This window comes from Olea europaea, chromosome 2 (assembly GCF_002742605.1).
Source record: "Olea europaea var. sylvestris chromosome 2, O_europaea_v1, whole genome shotgun sequence".
In the NCBI taxonomy this organism is placed as follows: domain Eukaryota; kingdom Viridiplantae; phylum Streptophyta; class Magnoliopsida; order Lamiales; family Oleaceae; genus Olea; species Olea europaea.
In genome coordinates this window covers 8,341,080-8,366,148 of record NC_036238.1, presented here as the reverse complement: position 1 = coordinate 8,366,148, position 25,069 = coordinate 8,341,080, and the positions used below count along the sequence as shown (strand labels likewise).

The window sequence follows — 25,069 nt, the reverse complement described above, 5'->3', positions numbered from 1 at the left end:
TACTATTATATTGTATTTATTTGCAGGACTATAATAAATTTAATTTTTAATAACTTATCATAATTTACTTCTATTTGTTCTAAATGTCAGGAAAATGATAACGACTTCAACATATACGATTATACCCAATACTTTACTACTGACCAAGTATGAATAAATCAAATATTAAATTTATGTATTAATTCAACTCTTGTTGCAATTTTTTTAATTATAGTCTTTTTAATATTGATTGTGTAGATATTTCATAGTCGAGAGTCATTATGTAATTGGGTTCGTATGGTTCGAAAGGAACTTGGTTTGGTTGTTGTTATAATACATTCCGAGCGTGGTGGTTATGGACGCAAGCCACGTATACGCTATGGATGTGAGCGTAGTGAAAAATATAAAAAAAAAAAAAAAAAAAGTAAAAATCATTCAGATCATGAACCAAAACGAAAGAGGTATGTTGGAACACATAAGTGTGAATGCCCATTTGATCTAAATGGTGTGAAGTTGTCGACTGAGGACGATTGGATGTTAAAGGTATCGTGCAGACTACATAATCATCCGTTGGCACAACATTTAGAAGGACATCCTTATGTACAAAGATTAACTAATGAAGAGGAGCAGATTTTAATCGATATGTCAAAAAGTTTGGTAAAACATAGGAACATATTGATGACTTTCAAAGAACGGGATCCAAATAATGTTAGCACAATGAAGACTATTTACAATGCACGTTCAAGGCATAGATTGATTGGGAAGGCGGGAAAAATACAAATGCAACAGTTAATGAGCAAGTTAAAAGAACACAATTATATCGAATGGCATAGGTCTCATGAAAGAACGGATGAAGTTAGAGACCTTTTCTTTGCTCATCCGATGTTCGTCAATTTCTTACATGCCTTCTCATGCGTGCTTATAATGGATTGTACTTACAAAACCAATAGGTATTGACATCCTCTTTTTGAGATCATTGGGGTTACTTCAACCCAAATGACATTTTCTGTTGCTTTTGTATTCATGGAAGTCGAAACGGGAAGCAAATTATAGTTGGGCAATGGAAAAGTTGAAAACTTTAATGAATCATGATGTCTTGCCACATGTCATTGTCACAAATAGGGAACTAGCTCTTATTCAATCAATTGAAAAGATTTTTCCTAATGCCAAGAATCTACTATGCACATGGCACATATAATAAAATGTATCGACCAATGCAAAGAAATTTTTTGAGTGAAAAGAAGAATGGGACACTTTCTATAGGAGTTGGAGTGTACTCGTTAAATCTACTACACAGGAGATATATTAACAATTGGCCAAGGCTTTATATTTCCAATTTGAAAAAATTTCGGAGGCATTGGATTATGTTACAAGATCTTGGTTGAGTAAATATAAAGAGAAATTCATTGTTGTTTGAACGAATAAAGTTATGCGCTTTGGTAATGTCAACAAAAACAGGTAAAATGTATAATGCTTATATTTAATTTTAGTTTCAACATTATTAATTTTTTCTTCGACAAACAAATTGTTGTCTGTTTGTCTAATTAAGTAAAATATATTTATATTATTTGTAGAGTTGAGAGTGCACATTCTAAGTTGAAGAAAACACCTTGGATCATCAGAAGGCGATTTTGAAACTTCATGGAAAGTAACACATCACCTATTGGAATTGCAATTTAGTGAGATAAAAGCTTCGTTTGAAGGAAGTAGGAACTTAGTTCAACATAACTTCAAACGTAGCCTGTTTAGGGAGCTGTGCGGTTTTGTGTCCAAGAATGCAATAGATCTTATATCAAGACAGTCAAATGAAGCAAAACATATTGGTTTCGACAAAAAAGTTTGTCATTGTACTCTTAGATCCACACATGGCTTGCCATGTGCATGTGAAATTTCAGAATACATAATTACAGGTCGTCCTATTCCATTGTCAACTGTTCATCCTCATTGGAGAAAATTAAATATTTTGGTTCCATTAAATGATATCTCTTCCAAGTTGAATATTGCAGTTGAATCAGAGAACATTCAAAGATTGTTTGGCGAATGCGACGATACAGGTAAAGTACTTCCTAAATGAAATTACGAGAAATGTATGAACCCTCCAGTACTTCTCTGGTGCCACCTGCGAAGAAAGTTAAAAGCAAGGGCTGATCTTCATCAAAAGTTGATACTTTAACCAAAAGGGCTCCTTCATATTTTGAAATTGTTGACTCAAGTAACGATAATCATTTTCATAGCACTGACAGTTCCGTCAAAGTTCCAAAGAAGGATAAACTTAAAGTTAGGCGATCACGTACGAATACTTTATACCTTTACATAACTTGTTTCCATGATAGAGTCAAAGATTGTATATTTAACATTGTTGATGTTAAGTTCAATGGTCGTTGTGGTTTTAGGGCAATGGCTAGTTCCCTTGGATTAGGAGAGGAGGCTTGGTTATGTATTAGACGTGATCTTATTACCGAAATGAAATGTAATTACGATGCCAATGCAAAACTATATGGCAGCATTGAAAGGGTGAATGAGTTGTTATATATTATGGATTACTTTAATATTCGTGCCCCGTATGATCGATAAATGACAATGCCTGACATGGGCCATTTGATAGCATCTCGTTATGATGTCGTACTTGTCCTTTTATCTCCTATACAATGTTTAACATTCCTGCCATTGCACTCTCAACCTCCTCTACCATTAAATCATAAGACTATATCACTAGGTTTTATGAATGACAATTAGTTTGTTCAGGTATTTTATTTTAATTAATTGACCATATATATCATCAGTGTAAACTTATTGTTACTAATTTGATCTATCACTTGTACAGGTCAACTTGAAGCCTAATTGCCCAATTCCACCTTTGGCATATAATTGGTATAAATATAGAGATGACATTGCTTGTGGATGGGAGAGTACGTATAAAGCCCGAATAGAGACATTCAAAGCGATGATTGGTACTGATATCGCTACGCAGGAGATTTTTAACGTTAATTCTCCATGATTTAGATATTGCGGTTTTGTAGAATTTGTTTCGTTTTGTTGGCAATGTGACGTAAATCCAAATTGTAATTTTTATCCTAAGTTCTTATAGGACATTTCTTAAATTGTTAACGTAATAGGTGAAAACCTTGATGTTTCATTGGATTGACTCTGCTATGACTTTTTTAAAGTTAAATTAGCTACGATACCATTCTTGGTCGAATACCGCTTTATTACTCTAATTTTTGTGATTAAATTCTTTGATTGAAGTCCTAAACGAATAACAATCTGCTTCATGAAAAGAAAACCCATTCATTATTATAACATTTTTATCCATAAAATTATAAGGTTATTGTTGATAAAATTTCTTAATTTTCGCCTAAAAGTGTTTCCAAAATCAAAACTTTGGGGGGTGGTATTTGTTGTGGACTACTTAATACTGTTTCATCTAGCTTTCAATCTATTTTGTTTCTTAAAACACAAAATTATGGTCAGAAAATTGATTTTATGTTGGTATTATCACATCTTTGACTATTTTATTAGTGGAAAAAAATAATTGTTGATAAGTACACTACAATATTTTTTTACGTTTTCCATTTTTTTGTTTTTATTGAATTAGGAGTATAATTGTAAATTTAATGTGGTGTAGTTATTAAAAATATATTTTAATTAAGGTGTGATTATAATGTGGTGGTGTGATTATAATGTGGTGGTGTAATTAAAATTGGTAGTGGTAATATAATTAGCTTCTTTTTGTTTCCCCTATAAAATCGTTTTCAATAATCTATTCCTTCAAATCTAATTTTTTAAATCAATTTTTCAACTATATATTTTATTATTTTTTATCGAAATTTACTAGAATCTAATTTTTAAACAAATTAAACAGGGCTATGAATCTGGACCAGCCGAGAGCCCCGGTTGGGTCAAAAACGGAATGAAGTGATCCATTATAAAGCTAGGGTTTCTGCTACCACTCTCCAACTGCGCCTTATCCTCCTCTTTCCTTTTCCTGCGGCTGTCGTTTTCTTTCACTTCACTTTCTTATCTCGTTTTATCTCAGGTCGAGAATCGAATTCCATTTCTACACAATAATATTCATCCTTATCATTATATCTCTCTCCGATCTGCTGCTTCATGTTTCACAAATTGAATAAAAATTGCTATTTGTGAAATCTTAATTCCTTGGCGACGGTTTTGCTCGATAAGATGTTTTCTGCGGTAATTTATGAAGGGTTTGGCTATCTGAATGAATTGATGGATAAGTTGGAACACTAAAGCTCTGATGCGCAAATTATTGGAAACTGATGAGGTAAGGAAGCTCGTTTTCAAATTTTGTACTATTTTTGCAAGCGGTGCTTTTATGATTTATAGTGGGATGGAATCCTATTTAGAGGAGTTTGATTACCTATTTGAAGGTCTAGGGGAGCAGATTAGTGTGCTCAATTTGGTGGAAAGGCTTGATGGGATAGGTGAAAGATTGCAAATGATTTTGAATTTGGATGAAACCGATGAAGAGAGAATAGTTGAATTATTGGGAATTGAATCAAATAAAAAGAAGTTGAAGCATTGGCGATTCCAATATTTGGTATGGGAGGAATAGGAAAAAAAAGTGATTTGGATTTAATACTTTTAAGTTGACAAAAGTTCTAGTATGTTTAGATGATGTTTGGAAAGAAAAATGAAGAGATTTGGATATACTATGAACTTTGTCATATCTGTTAGTCCTAAAGAATGGGAAGATGTGTCAAAAGTATGAAGAATGGTAGTATTCTTTTAATATTAAAATTCAGCTACCAATATCTTCCTCCTCAATTGCAAAAAATATATTTGCTTACTAATTTATTTTTCCCAAGGACTATGAGTTTGATAAATCCAATCTAGTATATTGTTGGTAAGTTAAACGGTAACCTGCTTTAAGAAGGAATCCATTGCAAAGATGTGGTTTGTATGGGATGGCTATGATGGTCACAGAAACTTTGAAATTGAGGTTTTATGCAAATGGAAGAATTAGATGGTGATTATTTTTAGATAAACTCTTGGCAAGATTATTCATCCAATGGTCAAGTGGCAAATATTCATTTTTGGGATGCACAACATCCTTCATGATTGGATATATGTTGAAAAATATTTCTATAATGGTCCATCACTTGTCATTCATTGATTTATATATGTGACTAGCGGTCTAATCTTATGACCTTTCGCCACTACCCATTTTGAAGAAGTACGTTGTTCAGCCATTCTTCTTTTATTAAGGAGCTTTGCCTGAGTTATTGCCAAAATTATACTGTATTAAAAATGCTATCATTAATTGGCTATGATTCAATATATGAGCTTCCAAGTTTTGTTGGTGGTTATGAGACATTTGGAGCACGAGCTAAATGATCCTCAAAATGTTTCTGATGCACTAAAGCCCCATGAAAATTTATCAAGTCTTGAAATTGATTTTTAGGGGGATTAAAATTATCTGTTTTATTGGGAATTTATCGTTATCCAAGTTAACAAACAAGTTTTAATGGTTGTAATAAGTGCACGAGTTTTCCACATTAGGGAAACTAGCTTTACCCAAAGACTTGAACATATGACATGCTAAGGAGAGTTTAGCAGTTGTCAAAAGGTGTCCTCAGCTTGGTGTTCTTCCTGCTATTAGTTTTCTTCATATAGAGGATTGTGAAGCTCTGGAGTTCATTTGTATATCAGCAATTGATGGGTACGTATTCCATCCATGAGCTCATTTCATTTCTGTAATTTCTGTAAAGCAGTTCATTTTGCTACCTACAAATTTCTTTTTCGTTTCATACAACATTAGTTTTGAGATTTTATGTCTCTACCTGACTTAATATCATTGCATTTCGTAGCCTGGGATAAGTTTAGACATTTAAATTAAGAATCCTTTCATTTTAAATTTGAATTGAATTTTGGCAAAACTTAATTCGAAGTTGTCAAATCCAGTATTAATAATGTTCTCAATGATGCTTTATATCTGTTAAATGTATGCTTCTATTCCCTAGAGCATATGTGAACATTATTTAGCCCTTGTTTGTGCCCCATTTTTTCAAAAATTTATTTTTTCAAAATTCATTTTCAACCACACATTCTCCAATAAAATAATTTTACATGTAAATAAAAAAAAAATTCTTATTTTCTAACCACATATTCTCCGAAAATTCACTATACAAAAACATATTTTCTCTTCAAAATGGGGCTCAAATAAGGGCTTACATTGGTTGGCTAAGCAACGAATAAAATTTGACTATCAATTCCAGTTGCCATTGCATTTTTTCTTTCCATATTTTTTTTTTCTCATCCTCTGTATCAAATGGTTTGGTTTTAGTTTCTTCTTGTTATCAATGCATCAGTTCATTTTTTTAGTTGTATAATATATAGACTGTGCTACTATTTTAATATGGAAATCCGTATCTATTTTCATTGACTTGAAATCTTATATTAAAATCTGTGGCTGATCCTAGATTTTTCGGTATAAGCTTTTGGTGTAGAATGAAATTCAAGTCACAATAATTATTTCAATGGCCTTGTAGCCATCCGATTAACTCTTCCAACAATCCTCCTTTTTTTTTTTGAACTGATGTTTGCAGTATATGGACTCGCATAAATAGAAACTAGAGCCTTCTGAATGATTAGAGTGTAGGTGAACTCTCGTATGGCTTAAGAAAGAGAAACAAAAGGAGCCTTTTAAATTTTCCTAAAAGTGAAGACTGGACAATTTCACTCTGATAATATGCTCACATTAGTTTGTATGCTAATATTCATGAGTGATTATAAATTTTCTCTGTTGAGTTGCATATTGACCAGAGTGACTCTTGTTCAGGAAAATCTAATAAAGCTTGCTTCTGAGAATTCAGAGGCCTTGAATTCTGATCGAACGGAAGATCGCCTTCTAGCTGCTGTGCCCAGAACAGAAACTTGGTTGTGTCCCTGCGCACATCTTTCTTCCTCTTTTTAAGTTTTTTTTAGCCAAGCAAGAGAGGTCACGAGGTCTTGGCTCGGCTGATTTAGCACATTCTGAACATTTTGGTAACAATGCTTTTGATATATCGTCAATGTCGTTTTCCTGGTTTGGTCATCCAAGTCTCTCATCTCATTTGTTCGGATCCTCGTAAAGGCATTCTCCTTATTTGGCACAGCTTGTTGTATAACTTTAGTAGTTACCCTGTGGGACAACTAGGATAAAGGTGAATGGGAAGATGGTATGTTGGAGCCAGAATCGTGGAGAATCGTCTAGGACGCCGCAAAGTCAATTTTCAAATGAATTTGCCGGTCTAAATGACATACCGATACCTGAAGATGTTCACATTCACAGTCAGGGAAGCCACAATCCAATTGATTTGGATGATATTAATGTTCCCGAAGTGGAACATAAAAATGAAGATCAGCAATTAAGTATCCCAGATGCGAGGGGAAAGCGAAAGGCCAAGAAACAAGCAAAATGTTGGGATCACTTTAAGTTGATTTCAACGAGAAAATTTGTTAATGGCCTTGCAGAATCTAAAGCAGTATGTAAAACTGCCAACAAAGATTGGCATGACAAAAAGGAATTAGTACCACTCATCTCAACCGCCACTACAAATCATGTACAGCCAGACATGGACTTCTTCCAACTGGTCAAACACAATTGCAATTTGGCAGTTCAAGCGTCGGTTCTACAACTTTACCCCTATTCACGTGGGTGTATTCGGAGGACGGTACTCGAACCGAAATGGCGAAATTTGTTGCCGTCACTGAGTCACCTCTGGCTATTGCAGACAACCAACACTTCTTCTCGTTTGTGAAAGAATATCTACAATCGAGGTATGTTGGGATAAGTCGAAACACTCTTCGTGCCGATACAATAAATTATTTCAATAATTCAAAACAACAATTAATTATGGATTTGCAACAATATGAGGGTGTTATATCTTTAACTTCTGATATATGGGAAAGGGTTAATAAAAGAGTATATATAGCTGCAATTGCACACTATATAGACTCACTTTGGTGCATGCATAAGAAAATTATTGCTTTTAGAATTTTTGAATTTCCTCACAATGCTAATAATATATATAATGCTATTATGAGTATTGTTAGAGAATATCACTGTGAGACTAAAAATTCGATCTTTTACTTTTGATAATGTTAGTGCCTAGTGTTAATAAGGTAGTCGTCGATAAATTGTATAGAACACTTCAACCTAATTTTGGTGGATATTTGTTTCATATTTGTTGTGTGTGTCATATCTTGAATTTAATTGTGCAAGATGGTTTAAAACATATAAATGATGAATTTCAAAGGATTAAGAATACATTAGTATATATTACGATCTCTCCTAGTAAAAAACAAACATTTGAAGATTTTTTGTGCCGAATTAGGGGTGACGATTGCTAAAACATTTGTTAGCGACGTAGGTCATAGATGGAACTCTACATACTTGCAATTAAAATCATGTGAATGTTTCGAAAATTTAATAACTGACTTTTATAACAATAGACATGTTAGAAGTGATGACGATGGTATGTTAAATGAATCCGATTGGATTTTAGCTTTGAAAGTTAAACGATTTTTGACATCTTTTTATGAGATCACAAAGATTGTATCCGGCGTTTATTATTCCACAAGCTATATGGTACTTGAACGCCTTTATATAATTGCAAGAACATTCCATAAATATAAAAATGATCCTGCTTTTAGTGAAATTTAATTGCTATGGAATTAAAGTTTAGAAAATATTGGAAATAACTGCCTATGTTATTTCCTTTAGCATGCGTAATGGACTCTAATATAATATTTCGGGAACTAAATACGTAATTGATCAAATCAATAAAGTTTTAATACTTGATACACCTATCACATATAAGAATTTAGAGCAAACATTATGTGGAATGTATGATTTATATGCGGAAAGAATGGGTGCGAATGTTAGTCGGGTACCCTCTGCTGCACTTACTCCTTCTGCTGAAACTGAAGAAGATGCTGCGGAAATAATGAGTTTATTTCAGGGCATTAATACATTTAGATATGATGTAACTGCAATGTGTTCATCTAGTGCCATGTCCTCTACATCTGCATCTCATCAAACATCGGTCGAAACTCAAAATGCGATGCCTGTCGAATTAATTGATTATTTCAATCATAATATGCTAACAGACAGAACAATTAAAAAAACTTCAGAAGAAGTAATTGAATTCTGGCGAAAGTATGAAAGACGTTGGCCAATTGTTTCTGTAATTGCGAAAGATTTATTGACACCTCTGGTTAGCACTGTTGTTTCGGAGTCTACTTTTAGTGTAGGTAAAAGGGTTTTGACTGATGTCAGGAGCCGACTGAAAGAAAATATTTTGGAAGCGTTAATGTGTATGAAGGATTGGAAGGACGCTCATTTTCGACTACAAGATAAATACGCTGAAATTGCATGTCGTTAGGTAAGTGATATTTGATTTAATTATATTAATCAAATTTTTTTATTTTTTAATCGTTAAATTTAATTTTCTTTAAAAACTTGTACACATTACGACAAGTTGTTCGTGTACAATTTTTAACTCCGCCTACTTAAAATTGAAGTAGCCGGTCCCAAGTCCGGATAAAGGAAAAGGGTTTACATTTTATTAACTTTAAAAAGAAATCAAAAAAATATATTTTTTGTAAATGTATTTCAAAAAATAATTCGTTTTCATTATATAAATATTTTATAGTTTATAAAAAGTATTACAAATTACAATATGATATAAAAATATAAAATAAAAACTTGTTTTCATTAAATTATTTGTATTTTTGAACACTTTTTATTTTTAAAACTCTATTCTTTATTAACTTTAAAAAGAAATCAAAAAAATATATTTTTTGTAAATGTATTTTAAAAAATAATTCGTTTTCATTATATAAATATTTTATACTTTATAAAAAGTATTACAAATTATAATATGATATAAATAAAAAAAATAAAAACTTGTTTTCGTTAAATTATTTATAATTTTTTACACTTTTTATTTTTAAAACTCTATTCTTTATTAAAAAAAAAAAAAAGGTGAGCCCACGAGCCTGGACGAGCCACGAGCTCATGGGCCGAGCCGAGCCCAAGCTCGGCTCACCACGAGCACGAGCCGAGCTCGCGGCGGCTCGGCCCATTGCCGACCCTATCTATACCTAACTATTAATCCGAATGTACTTAAATCTACATAATCAAGACTTGTTGAAGTAAATACAGCGATTCTCACAGATTAAAAGTTGTGGCATCAAACTCCATTTGATATTCTTAAGTTGGGTCAATTAAGACACTCCATCTCGACGCATTTCTGCTAGCTAAAGTCTATAGCTCATCTCTTTCTATGGGCGATATAACGGGTTCTCACTTTGGAGGTTGATTATCCTTATCCCATCTCAATTCATTGAATGTGTTCAGGATTGTAAATAGTGTAGAAAAGGAGGATTTTTGTTAGTGGGCAAATTGGTTATTCTTAGATCAAAAAAATCTTCAGTAAAATCCTCAAAAGGATAGTAGACAAAACTGTCACATTGTGCCGGCTCAAAACTAGCAAGCATAACTTGGCGAGTAATGTGTATTAAATACTCAATGACGTCTTCTATTTTGAGGCCACGGTTCTTGGACTTGAAGAGAATTTGATGTTTCATTCAAGTTGGTTAGGATCGAGAATTCAAACAAGAATTCTGCTACACGTACAGGGATTCTTCACGGGACTTTTTTCACATACAACACATGTAGAAACAATATTGACAGATGAAAAAAATGAAAAAAAAAAAAAAAATACTTACAAACAGGATTGTGACACATCAAGTTCCTATAAGGAACCTGTTAAAAATTCCCAGTACTTTAAGAAAAATTCTTCAAACAAACTAGCAATGGACACATCACACTCAATTAAAGTATAAAGTAACATTATTTAGTACCACTGATATTGAATACCAATTTAGGTGACAGCACTAGTGTAATTAAACTACAGGTTCATTTAAATACAATAAATTATGACTCATTTAATAGGACCTTTTTAACTTTTAAATTAGTGTTTAACATCACCGATGTTAAATAGTGTTAACGTGTTGACTTTTTTTTCTTAAATGAAATTTTCCTTTTAATTCTTCTTATGTGCACTTCTCATTTAAATTATTTTGATCGCTTTCGTGGGGTTAATGGTGTATCAAAAAATAATTAAATAAATTTCAAACAAAAAATAACGAAGTTACGCGCTACATTCATATTGACTAATTTCTTCATTAACAATTTCATTTGGCATAGATTTTACAATCATACTACTTATACAAAAAAATTTACAATCCTAATTGACAATACACATTTAACAACACCACAGTCATCTATTATAAAAATTATTTTTTAAATCAATGGTGCAGGTTTTGACAATATTAATGTTGTCAAGCACAATTGTCATTAACAATTGTACAAAATACAAATAGCTTTATTCTAGATTTTAAGGATTTGGAGTGAAGAATGCTCTTTGTATTAAGCTCCTGTTTGATTCTCATTTCTTAAAAATTAATATTTATTTTGAACTACGCATTTTATGGAACGTATAGGCTTTATCACGTTTTCAACCATACATTTTATTAACTTTTATAAAATTCAACTAAAAATTTGATTTTTAGCTCAACCAAACAAGGCTAAGCCCCTGTTTGGTAGGGATTAAAATATAAATTTTAACTTGAGCTAAAGTCAACAATTAATTTTAATTAAATATTTTATGGGATTCACGGCATTTTAACTACATATTTCATCAATTTTTAACGAAATTTACCAAAAATCGTTACTACCAAACAAGGGCTAAATATGTTCCCATTCGTCTTCTCCTTGGCTTCAGTTGCCCTATTTAATGCTTTAGCTCCAACTCCCATCTTCGTTTCAAATTCACAATTTGCACAAATCGAATTATGGAGTACATAGCAGCAATACTACATTACTTAGGATTCATTTAGAACTTCCCAACTTTGAAAGAAACAATTAACGACGCTAACTATATAAAAAGCACCAATATTGGTTAGAAAGTTGTGAAAATATCAAATTGGAATAGTAAATGTAGAAAAAAATATATATACACAATTAAAAGCAAGCATCTTCTATTTTTCAATATTAACTTAAAACTACGAGGTATGTGTATTAGTCACCATTAGAAGAACTTAAAAGCAAAACTAAGAAAGAAATGATTTTATATTAACAAAAAATTTACTTGATTGTGGACAATATTACAAGTTCAAATACATGTGGCAAACTGTAATAACCATCTAAATAATGAAGGATTGATGCATGTAAAACAAACTTATGTTGATGAAGTAGAAGCAGTTTACATATTTTTATGTCTCGATTGTCCAAGTAGAAACTTCACCAAAGAAAAGACATCAAAGAACAACTGGCCAGGGACGGATCCGGACATTTGGAACTGTAGAGTCAAAAATGAAAATTTTCATCGGAGTCAAGTAGCAGCAGGGGGCGGACCTATATAGCAAGGGCTGAGCTGTTGAGGGACGGCCAGGTGGAGGGTCGACGGCAAAGAGAAAACTGAAAGTAGAAAAGATGAATGTAAAAAAGAGAGACGAGTCACAATTCACGTTTGGCAATTGGAAATTGGGGAAAAATGAGATTTGATTTGGGAATATTGGAACTCATTATATAAGTTGAATTGGATTTGGGTAAATCAGTAAATGGATTGTGGGATTATGGATATGGATATAGTGATTGAATTTGGGCTTTCCACAAGGGTGGGCTACTATTGGAAAATTGGGTTTGACACCCGGGTAGTTGTTGGGTTATCCCAAAAAAAAAAATAAAAAATAAAAAAAATAATAGTAATAAATAAATAAATAAAAAGTAAAAAAATTGTGGGGTCATTTCACCCCACATGCCCCACGTGGGTCCGCCCATGCAACTGGCAATTCAATATTAAGATCCCAAAAGACATGGATATATTAACATACAATGTATTTAAATTATAACTTGAATAAAATTCCCCATTTAACAACATTAGAATCACAAAACATGGAAATCTTCTTGTTAACATATCTATGTTTTGTCATCCTCAATTTCTATTTTTGAGTAAAAAAATCCATAAATTTAACAACTAACTGAGAATGTCCTTTTTAAAAACCTTGAGAGTTTCTTTGTGTTCTTCTTCCTTCTTATGGCAGCTTCGTTCTAATCGATAATTAGGAAATCTATTATGTTCTTATTAATTGAAGTCAATATCCATCTGCTATGTCCAACTCCAATCCAATCAAAACTTTTGCCCTTCGGGGTTCAATGACCATATTAAAAAATATAGAATAAAATTAAAATTTTAATATTACAGATAAGGTTTTATGGCAAAATCTACTACACTCTTTCTTGATTAAGCAATTTTTCGGTTGAAATGTCTCGCTCTCATTTGCACTATCCTTTTCCTCTCGTTCCACATACACCTTATCTCGTAGATACGTCATTCGTATGAGGGGATGTGCACAGTAGGTTCACTGGAGAACACGTGCTGATTTCTGTTTTCAAGTCTTTAAATAAGTTAATAGCGAGGTTCTATGGATAAGAATTTTTTTTTTTAATTTTTCTTTTTAACAAAAAAGGCCCCAAAACTAAATATATTAATGCAAATAATTTAGCGAAAGACCATAAAGAATCAAATGATTTTTTATTTTAAACAAAAAAGAGTCCAAGAGCAGAATTTTTTTAAATTTTCATTACCACGTATTTGATGGTCTTATCACAGACTTTTTAAATTAACTGTAGACAATAAGAGGCTTTGATCATATATCCATTAAAAAATGAAAAAATTCATCAAGAAAAAATAAAACCATTATTTAAAAAAGTTTAACTTAATAATAGAGCGTATAAAAAATAATATTTCATGTATTTTAGGAAAACCCGATTGATGGTTGAACACAAGTGGAAAGTTCTCATCTAACCCCACCCATTTGTTGTAGGATAATTTGTTATCTTAAAATCATCGGATTTTCATGTTGGATCACCAAGAAATTCAAGAATTATAGCGGGAGTGTATCTGAATAAGACATGGTTAATGCAATTATTGAATCCTGCGGTTTAGTCTTCCAAATCTACATATAGTCTCCTTTTCTCTCTGTGATAGGATGCAAAAGAGAATGAACAATACGTACGTGTGATATGGGGAACATAATCTTATTTATATAGCAATGTCCTTTGACCTAATTCGACCCATCATAGAATTAGGAACTTGGACTCGGTCTCTACACATATATAAACCTACACTTTAATTAGATACATTAAAACCCAAAATATCGAAAACTTATTGGATCACTTTTAACTAGGCTTAACCTAATTCGATAGCTTTTAATTTAATACGCAATTATTCACACATAAGCCTATCGATTGATTAAAAATTCTTACAATATCTCACTTGGGTTATATGTGTCACCTTATAATTGTGCATTAAACATAACATTATGAGTACTCAGAATTTTGCTATCATTACTGAATATATCCTCAAACAATCTTGTCCATCAATCATGTCAATATAGGATCAAAGCGGCTTTCGCTACTTTCATGTAGCTAAGCCCATCAATAGTCACGTATATCGATATAACCGAATGACATAGATCAAGCATAAATGTGTAGCATGGAAATTACATGTGATGTGATCTGTAACATGCCTATTTTCAACTGTTCTACCTTAATACCTTAGTGAGATCATTTTAAACAAGTTCAGAGATAATAAACCAAATAAACCTTATAACTGAAAAATAACTTTAGCTATAAACCATATCCAAAATAACAGTGCATGTATCCAATATGAAAAGTAAAAAATACAAACTCCCACTGAAACTAAATATCCTCAAGAAACATTACACCCATATGAGCAATGTGCTCATGAAAAATCTTGGGTATTAATCTCTTAGTAAGCGGATTCGCAACCATGGAGTTTGTCCCAAGATGCTCTATTGATACCTGTCCACTCTGAACTCTTTCTTTAAAAGCCAGGAACTTGATGTCTATTTGTTTTGACTTCTTCAAGCTCCTATTATTATTAGAATACAGCATTGCTGATTTATTGTCACAAAATATCTTGAATAGTCTTTCTATATTGTCCACAATGCGCAGCCCAATGACAAAATTACGCAACCATATTTCATGATTTAATACCTCATAACACGCTATAAACTCTCCTGTCATGGTGAAAATAGCTATGAGTGTCTGCTTAGCACTCTTCCAGGAAATAGCACCTCCAGCAAGCAAGTAAATAGAGCTTGAAGTGAATCTCCTACTATCTTGGCATCCTGCAAAAATCGGAATCAGAATAACCGACGATCTCCAATTGATTTGATTTCTTGTATGTGAGCATGTAATCTTTTGTTATCTGTCAATACCGCATGACCCGTTTGGCTGCTTTCCAATAATCCATTTTCGGGTTATTTAAATATCTCCCTAGCATCGAACAATGTACGCTATATCCAGACGCGTACAAACTTGAGCATACATCAGACTCCTTATAGCTGAAGAATAAGGAATCTTCTATATTTCTTTAATTTTCAAGTCATTTTTAGGGTATTGACTTAAACTGAACTTGTCTCCTTTAGCCACATGGGTGTCACCTGATTTACAATCTTGCATGTCATATCTTTAAAAACCTTTTCGATATAGCCTTTTTGTGATAATCCAAGAATAAGCCTATATCGTTGCAGGCAAGCAATATGTTATCGACATATAAAAACAAAAAAAATACTTGCTCCCACTGAACTTGTTGAATATACAATCATCGACCAAATTCATCTCAAAACCAAATGAGATGATTACTTAGTGAAACTTGTAATACCATTGACGAGACGCCTGTTTGAGTCCATAGATGGATTTCTTTAATTTACAAACCATTTGTTTTGCATCATCCGATACGAAATTTTCTAGTTGTACCATATAAATTATTTCATCAATGTTACCATTGAGAAACGCTGTCTTAACTTCCATTTGATGTAACTCAAGATCGAAATGTGCTACCAATGTCATTATAGTCCTGAAAGAGTCTTTTGAAGAAACTGAACAGAACATCTCTTTATAATTGATGCTTTCTTTCTGTGTAAATCACTTTGCGACAAGACGAGTCTTATACCTCTCTACATCATCCATCAAATCCCTCTTGGTTTTAAATATCCATTTACAATAAATGGGTTTCACACCTTCAGACAATGGAACGAGATCTCATACGTCATTGTCCTTTATGCACTTTATCTCTTCATTAATGGCATCGATCCACTTTTGAGAGTTAGAACTTTCTATGGCTTGATAGAAGTTGATCGGATCATCTTCCACCATTCCAATGTCAACTTCATATTCTTGGAGAAATACGATGTAATCATCCGAAATCGCAGTTCTCCTCTCTCTAGTAGATCTTCTTAATGGTATTGGTTATTGAGACTGTAGAGTTTGTTCTTCTGGAACAATTGTTGACCTTGATAGGAAGATATGACATTGTCTTAATCCGAAGTTTCTTCTTGAATAATGTCAGGGATAGAAACCTGATCATTGTCAATGACAATTTGAGGAATTTCAACATATTTCTCCTCAAAGACAAATCCTGTAACCTTTTCTCTCCTCGCAAACTCAACATCCTCAAAGAACCAAGCATTCTTGTCTCGAAAATTTTCTTAGTTGTGGGATCATAAAATTTGTAACCCCTGAATCTTTTAGAATATCTAATAAAAGTAGCAACTGATGGTCATTGCGTCCAATTTCTTTTCATTTGGCTTATAGGGCCTTGCCTTAGCTGAACACCCCTAAATATGTATATGCTTCAAATTAGGCTTCTTGCCCATCCAAAGCTCATAAGGGATTTTATTAGTGGCCTTAGTTGGAACTCTGTTGAGTATATACACTGCGGTCTTCAATGTTTCACCCTAGAGAAATTCTGGTAAGGTAGAATGACTAATCATACTCCTCACTATATTTTTAAGCGTTTTGTTTCGTCTCTAAGCAACACCATTCATAGTGGGTGAACCCGGCAGAGTGTACTGTGGGACGATACCGCATTCCTCTGAAAATTTAGCAAATGATCCTAGACGTTGTTCATCTAAATCGTCATATTTGCCATAGTATTCACCACCATGGTCATATCTAGCGCTTTTAATCCTTTTGCCAACATGGTTTTCAACTTCGGCTTTATAGTTTTTGAACACTTCCAGTGATTGTGATTTTTCATGAATGAGATATATGTATCCATATCTTGAAAAGTCGTCCATGAACATTATAAAATAATGTTGACTATTCCAAGAACCCGTAGGGAATGGTCTACAAATATCCGTATGTATAAGTTCTAAGACGTCCGAAATCCTATTGGTTTGAAATCTCGTTTTATTAGTTTATTTTTCCTTTATATAGTTGACGCACAAATCATAATATGTGAAGTCAAGAGAGTCGAGAATCCCGTCAGACACAAGTCTTTCAATTCTCCTTTTGGAGATGTGACCTAATCTCTTATATCACGATGAGGTAAAATTCTCACCGGTTAATTTTCACTTTACATCTTGAGTACTTACATACAATGATTCATTAAAAGTAGTTGTATCAATTGAATAAAGATTATCGTAACATGATAAAGAACCGGAACCAACCAATTTTGAATCATGAAACAAATTAAATTTTCCATTTCCAAATGAACAAGAATAACCAAATTGGTCCAAATAGAAATAGAAATCAAATTCCATCTAAAAGATGGTAAAATAATTGTCTTATCAAGATCCAAATAAAATCCAGTCTTTAACAATAATCTAAATTTTCCTATTGCCTCTACTTCCACCTTTTTGCTGTCGCCAGCATACATGTATCTTTCACTATCACTTGATTTTCAGCAACTCAGGCAACCCTACATAGACACACTGATGTGAGTTGTTACACTGGAATCTATTTACCATATATGTCTAGGTACCAAAGTTAAATTAACCTCAAAACAAATCAAATGAAGAATAATATATTTTTTTACACATCATGCGTGGTAATTAGTGCAATTTTTCTTCTTATGACCTGTAGCTCTAAGGAAGAAACAACCACATTCAGTTGGTTCCTTATGTTGTTTCTTTTGTGATGCTGTACCCGCAGCTTCCTTATTAATCTTCATTTTCTTGTTCATTTTGTCCTTAGAGGTGGTGGCTAAAGGAGAACTTTCTGTCTTCTCATACTTCAATCTTTCCTCTTCCTAGATACAGTATAAGAGGAGCTCATTAAGGGACCATGAGTCATTTTGACAGTTGTAACTCACCTTGAATTAACTGAAATGTGTAGGGAGGGATATCAGAAACAAGTGCACCAACAAGTCTTCAGATAAATACAACTTGAGTGCTTTTAGTTTTGAAGCAATGTGGGACATTTTCATAATGTACTCTTGAATGTTTCATTTCCCTTTATACCTCATTGAGACAAAGTTTGCGAAAAATGTACTTATTTCAATCTTTTCATTATTGACAAACCTCTTCTAAAGATCCTCAAGGAAACCCTTAGCCGTAGTCATCTTATCGGACAAAGTGCACCGGAATGCTTCTGGAATAGCAGCTTCATGACCATTAAGCATATGTGGTTCGATCGTTCCCATTTTTCCATCTCACTCTTGTCATCGGTGGTACTCTTATTAGTAAGTGCAACAGGTTGATCAACTCGTAAAACAAGGTATAGGTCCATGACTCCGAGAACAATAATCACGTTCTCTTGCCATGCCTTGAAATTTGTGCCATTAAGCATTGGAATTGAATTGATGCTAGCAAAGATATTAGCAGTAGAACCTGAAATTGAATTAGAGAACGATTATTACGAATAGCTTACATGAATATCTTTAATATGCAAATAATAATAATCTCAAATAATGGTAAGGCTCATCACAAGATACCTAACACAACATCAATATCTAGTCTTTGGACAGAAAAATTGACTTGTAAGTGGTATTCTTAACGTAGTGATCAAACATTGACAATAAAACAATGTATCAATCAATAAACCTTTCTTTGAACCGATTTATTGAGCACACATTAAACCAAATAATCATCACATGTTTATCACCATAGGTGCACATGTATTCTACTAAATATTGACCTTCCTTTGGGTCAATCAATATTCCCATGAATAACACATACACAAACACCTTTTAATATTCTAAGTTGGTCAATTTTCACAAGAAGGATTGCTTTGGCAACATGTTGCTTCAATTGACTAACTTTCGAATATTATCTCTTAAAAGAGTCTTTAGTACCAAAATTTGAGATAGAGAATGACCAATTTTGCATATTTTGCTTAGTTTTAAATTTTAGGGGCCTTAGGATTAATAATTCAAAACTTTAAGGGGCAAAATTAATTAATTCCAAACTTTAGGGGTTGAAATTAATAAATTTGAAATTTTAAGGACCAAAATTAATTAATCCAAAACTTTAGAGGATCAATTAGAACAAATTTAAAAATTTAGGGGACAATTTGAATTAATTATTAAAGTTTGAGGGCTTTAATTATAAAATTCAAAATTTTAAGGACCCGAATTAATTAATTTTTAAACTTTAAGGAATGAATTATTAAACCCAAAACTTAAAGGCCCAAATTTGAATATACTTTAAATGTTAGGGATTGAAATCTTAATTTTATAACCCTAACCCTAATTGCAGCCAGAGGCCTCAAATTTTATAACTTACACATGAAGCCCCCATTCCCAAATCACCAAAAACTCACTGAAAACCCTAAAAAAAAAAAAAAAATTTCTTCTTCTCTTTCCTGATGGCGGTGCACTCCGGCGTCGCCCGGAGTAATGGTGTTGGCTATAGCAGTGGTGCCCGTGCTCAACGGGCGCTGTTGTACCCAGCAACTCCACGAAGCGCTGCCTTTCAACAGCGCCCCCCGTGCAGCAGCACCTCGCGTTGACGTCGTGCAGCAGCGCCACTGTTGGCAAACTTTAATTAAATTTTTTTTAACCCAAAAATCAATAATTTTAAATCCAAAAACTGTAATTTCTCAAAACTTCATAATCTTAAAATTCCTCAACTTTTTTAATCCAAATTATGGAAGATAACCAAGAATAACATACCGCAATGTTTTCAAATTCAACAAAAATAGATCCAAAATTGTTAAATCTAAAAATTCTATAAAATATATTGCAAGAACCAAAAAAAATTATTCGATTCTCAATGATTTAACATGAAAAAATTCTGATACCACTTGTAGGATAATTTATTACCTTAAAATCATCGGATCTTCATGTTGGATCATCAATAAATTCAAGAATTATAGCGGAAGCGTATGTGAATCAGATATGGTTTATGCAAATTTTGAATCCTGCGATTTAGTCTTCCAAATCTACACGTAGTCTTATTTTCTTTCTGTAATGGGATGTAGGAAAGAATGAACAATACGTACGTATGATCTGGAGATCATAACCGTATTTATATAGCAATGCCCTTTGACTTAATTTGGCCCATCATAGAATTAGGAATTTGTGCCCAGTCTCTACACATATATAAACTCATACTTTAATAGGATACATTAAAGCCCAAAATACCAAAAACTTGTTGGATCTCTTTTAACATGGCTTAACCGAATTCAATGGCCTTTAATTTAATACACAATTATTCAGATATATAAACTCATCGATTGATTAAAAATCCTCATCGAATTCAATGACCTTTAATTTAATACACAATTATTCACACATAGAAGCCCATCGATTGATTAAAAATCCTTACATTTGTTACACATTCTTTTGCAATTAGGTATTGTAAATAAGAGGTTTCAATCATAAACACAATAATGCGAAGATATGAAGAAGATTAAAAAATATATATTAAAAAATATTAATTTAATAAGGTTTCAAACATAAACACATTAATGCGAAGATTCATCAAGAAGATCAAAAAATATATATTAAAAAAGATTAATTTAATAAGAGAATTATCAATCAACATTCATGACCTAATTAAAAAAAAAATGATTAAATAAGCTAAGAAATGATTAAATGAAAATTTGTATTCATGAATACAAATTGATTCTTATCGCATAATTATTCAATTTCAGTTTTTGCTTCTTATATTAATAACAATGATAAACATCAGTTAAAAATATCTCAATTTATGAATTAAAATGTAAGTTATAAAGATAAATAAGGATATTGTTGCACCACAAAAAAAAAAAATAATAATAATAATAATAATAATAAATACAGTAAATAAAAAAATAGTCAACCTAATGTTTCCCACTCATCCAGACTTTATACATATAAATTGTAGAGATTGTTCGATTCTTTATTCTGAAATATTTCCTAGCTTTTGATAGATGCATATTATTCACTGAGCCCTTGTTCATTTTGGGTTAAAAATGTATTTTGAAATACAATGTGTGGTCGAAAATTAAGAAATAATTTTTTATTTATGTGTAATATTATTTTATTAAATATTGTGTGGTTGAAAAGAAAAAAGAGAAAAATGTATTTTAATAAGAATGAAACTCAAAAGTGTCCATATTTAGTGCTTCTTTACCTTCTTCTTTATAATTAATTGAGCAAATATCTACCTAATTTAAGTATAAATATGTTATTTGTAGGTAAATCCCTAGCTTGTATGCATTTGAATGCAATTGGCGTGAAAATTGTGAAATTGAAGTTGATTCGGAGCAATTGATGATTAATCGGGTTGGAATTGATCAATTGGGATACTTATGGGAGTAATCGAAAGTGATTCACAAGTTCCGTGAGCTAAATTCAATGTTTGCTTTGAAAAGTATATGGACAATCTCAAACTCTTGAAATTTGCATCGGATTGATTACGAATGATTGATGAATGTTGTGGACCAAATAGTAATAGTGGGAAAAGTATGGACTGCGACCACAAACTCCCAAGTGATTTGTTTTTTTAAGCAAAGATCACTATTGAGGCTATTTTATATCATAATAAAAAAGAAATACAAGGAAAGGAGGTGGCATACACCTAACTTCCAACAAATGATAAAATGCAATAAATGTCTCAAAGTAAATGAAAACAACTGTAATGGAAATGAATACGAGGGTATCCCTATGGCCCTGAACAAAAGCAAATAGGAATCCTTTAGCATGCAAAAGAACTGAAAGTAAAGGAAATGAAACCCGCACAGGAATAATTAGAGTCTAATATTTGGGTCTAAAATCACATATCCATTTAAGGACCCTAATCAGACACCCATCTATATACCAAGTGTTGAGATCACAATATACAAAAGTTCTGTAGCAGTCCCTGAAGACTTTACATTGTGCGATCACGATACATATACTCTTACGATTGCACTATTTGGTCCCAAGCAGATTGTTTTCTTTCCTGTTTCAATCAAACACTTTATAAAAACCATCTAGGGCACGAATTTGACCTAAATCTTATCTTACGAATATGATTATTCATCTACAAACAAGGAATAGACCATTAGGAAGGAAGTAGAGGCCCAAAGGCACAAATTCTACATAATTAAAAGAGCTGATTTGAGAAGAATTGAGAGATTTATTCAAGATATGAATAAACTAATGTTATAGGACACCTTTGTTTACATATCTCTACATCATTACTTTGGATTATTGAAGAAGAAGAAGATCAAAGGAGAGAAAATCAAATAACATTAAAAGCATTCAAGATTCAAGACCACTTTCTATCTTTCTTACTAAATCCTAATTTTTGATTGATGTTGTGTTTATTCATATTCTGTTCTTGAAAGTTATTGATGTTAGTATAACATTGAACCTATGTTTTGATATTTATTATATGATTTTGACATTAAGACAATTATTTGGTGTTAAATGTTTGTCATACTCTTAATACTTATAATTAATTTGCCACTAATTGAATTGGTGTATTATTCATATTGACGTTCAAAGGAAGGAACGGGGAAGATTGCGTGTGATAACATCCATTGTAAGGTTAAAGTCTGTTAGGAGTAATGTTTAACTTTTACATAATCCAATTGATGTTCTTATGTTTTTTGTGCATTGCTTTGCATATGAATTCGGGATATGAAAATTATTGGATCATTCTCAAGATAAGTTTGATTGATCTTAGGAGGGACTATTGAATAGGATGGGAATATTGATTTTCAAATCATATAATTTTTGTCAACTTGTGAAATTAATATTAAGTAGATGAATATGGGGGATACAAAAGTATAGTGCTTTATTCACGAATCAAGTAATTGCACACGCTTTGTAACACTTAGTTAGCTTATATTAGGTTAGTTAATTATTTTAGATTGTTAATATCATCACATCATCCATATAATTGTGATCTTACATTCAATTAATTTTCGAGTTAATCATACACACACCCCTATCACTAATTTAGAACAAACACAAAAAAAGATTGCTTAATTTATTTATCAGTGGTTAGCTATGAGACTTTGAATGTAGGTTGTAGTATATATACTTCCTACAACCAAAGTACATTGAATATAGGTACAGGTGGAATACTAATAGAATCAAATAGATATTTTACTCATCATATTCTTAAAATTGTAGACGGAACTGATGCAATGTGATTAGACTTGATTTTTGGAAATGTCATGAACGTTAATATCCAGTTGTTTCCATCATAGCACATGATTTACTAACACTTCCAGTTCGCTTGTAGCTTCGAAGTCTACTTTAGTGCAGATGGTAGGGTTTTGTTCGAATTCAAATCCCAACTCAAAGAAAGAAGTATTAGAAAGTTTAATTTGTATAAATGATTGACAAAACGCTTCAAAATTACGATGCCCAAATAGCATTTGATCAGGTAAACTATGTTTGAATTCATCATATTTTATTATTTTCTTAATAATATTCAATTTTTAAACAATTGTACAAGTAATAAATTGTTCATGTATAATTATAACTTTGCTTACTCTAATAGTAATAGACAGCACCAGGTCCCAAAATTACCTTGGACGGTCGAAGAAGCCTTATGACAAAGTGCTTTGGACGGTGGAAGGAATTGGCTCTTGGTCTTTGACACAGAGTGCCTTGGACAGTCGAAGGAGTCAGTCCTTGATTCCTAATATAAAGTGCCTTGGACAGTCGAAAGAACCGGTCCTTGGTCTTCAATACAAACTGCATTGGACGATTGATGGAATTGGTCCTTGGTCCCCGGCGTAGTGGAAGTTATAGGAAAGATGAACAAATCTCACAAAAAAGAAAACTCACAAAAAGTTTTATTTCATTCCAATCAATCTGCGGCCTCAAGAGGCTTACAACGTATTTATAGCAAAAACCTAGAAAATCCGAAAATTAAATAATAATAAAAAAAGATTTTTTTTTTCCAAAAATGGAAAAAATCAAGACGATGACGGAAATTAATAGTCCTAATCTTTGGGATTACTCTCCAACAAACGGAATATAAATCCGAATTTATTTGATTGAAATTTACTCAAAATAAAAATTACCAAAAAAGAAAAAAAGGCCTAAACGAGGGTCTAAATGAAGGATTTTGCCTGAAATTGGTCCTACGTCAAACACAAAGCCTTTGAGTTTAACTTTTCAACCCGTTTCCAACTGATTTAGACTACAAATTCGTCAAAACGGATAACTCCAAGTTTCCTCCATTTTTTTTTGCGCCTGTCCCACTTTGTCATGAAATCCAATTCCTTTTGCACCACATCATTCCCTCCTGGTTGAAAAAATTCGCCCTCGAATCTGGCGAAGGAATAACGTCATCATCAGAATTATCACCATGAAATGGCACCAATTGCTTGACATTAAAAACTTCGGATGTACGAATATGACTAGACAACTTTAAATGATATGCATTCGGATTAATCTTCTCAATTATCTCTAATGGACCAATTTTTCTTACAACAAGCTTAGTATATTCATACACTACACCAGATTCTGCCATCTCCGTCTCAAATTTTGCTTTGGTTAATAAGTTGGTACTGTCCCCAACTACTTTTACTGGGCTCTTGTCGGGTAGAACACAATTTTCTTTCCCCCAAATAGAAAACTATACGTGTTGGTGTACCTGTCATGCAGCGTGTGTTGGTCAAACTGCCAAGGCCTCTCTAATAACAAATGGCATGCATCCATCTCTACCACATCACACGAAACTTGATCTTTGTAGGTAGGCCCAATGGAAAAACTGACTAGAGCACGCTCGGATACCTCAACATTACTACCCCTCTTCAACCAAGCCAACTTATACG

General features: G+C 32.5%; 1 long non-coding RNA gene across 1 annotated transcript; it reads left to right on the top strand.

Moving 5' to 3' along the window:
• Positions 1-3,931: 3,931 nt before the first annotated feature.
• LOC111410291 lies at positions 3,932-7,177 on the top strand. The gene is made up of 2 exons (XR_002705646.1): positions 3,932-5,662; positions 6,782-7,177. It is a non-coding gene; the product is annotated as an uncharacterized LOC111410291 (long non-coding RNA).
• Positions 7,178-25,069: the final 17,892 nt, after the last annotated feature.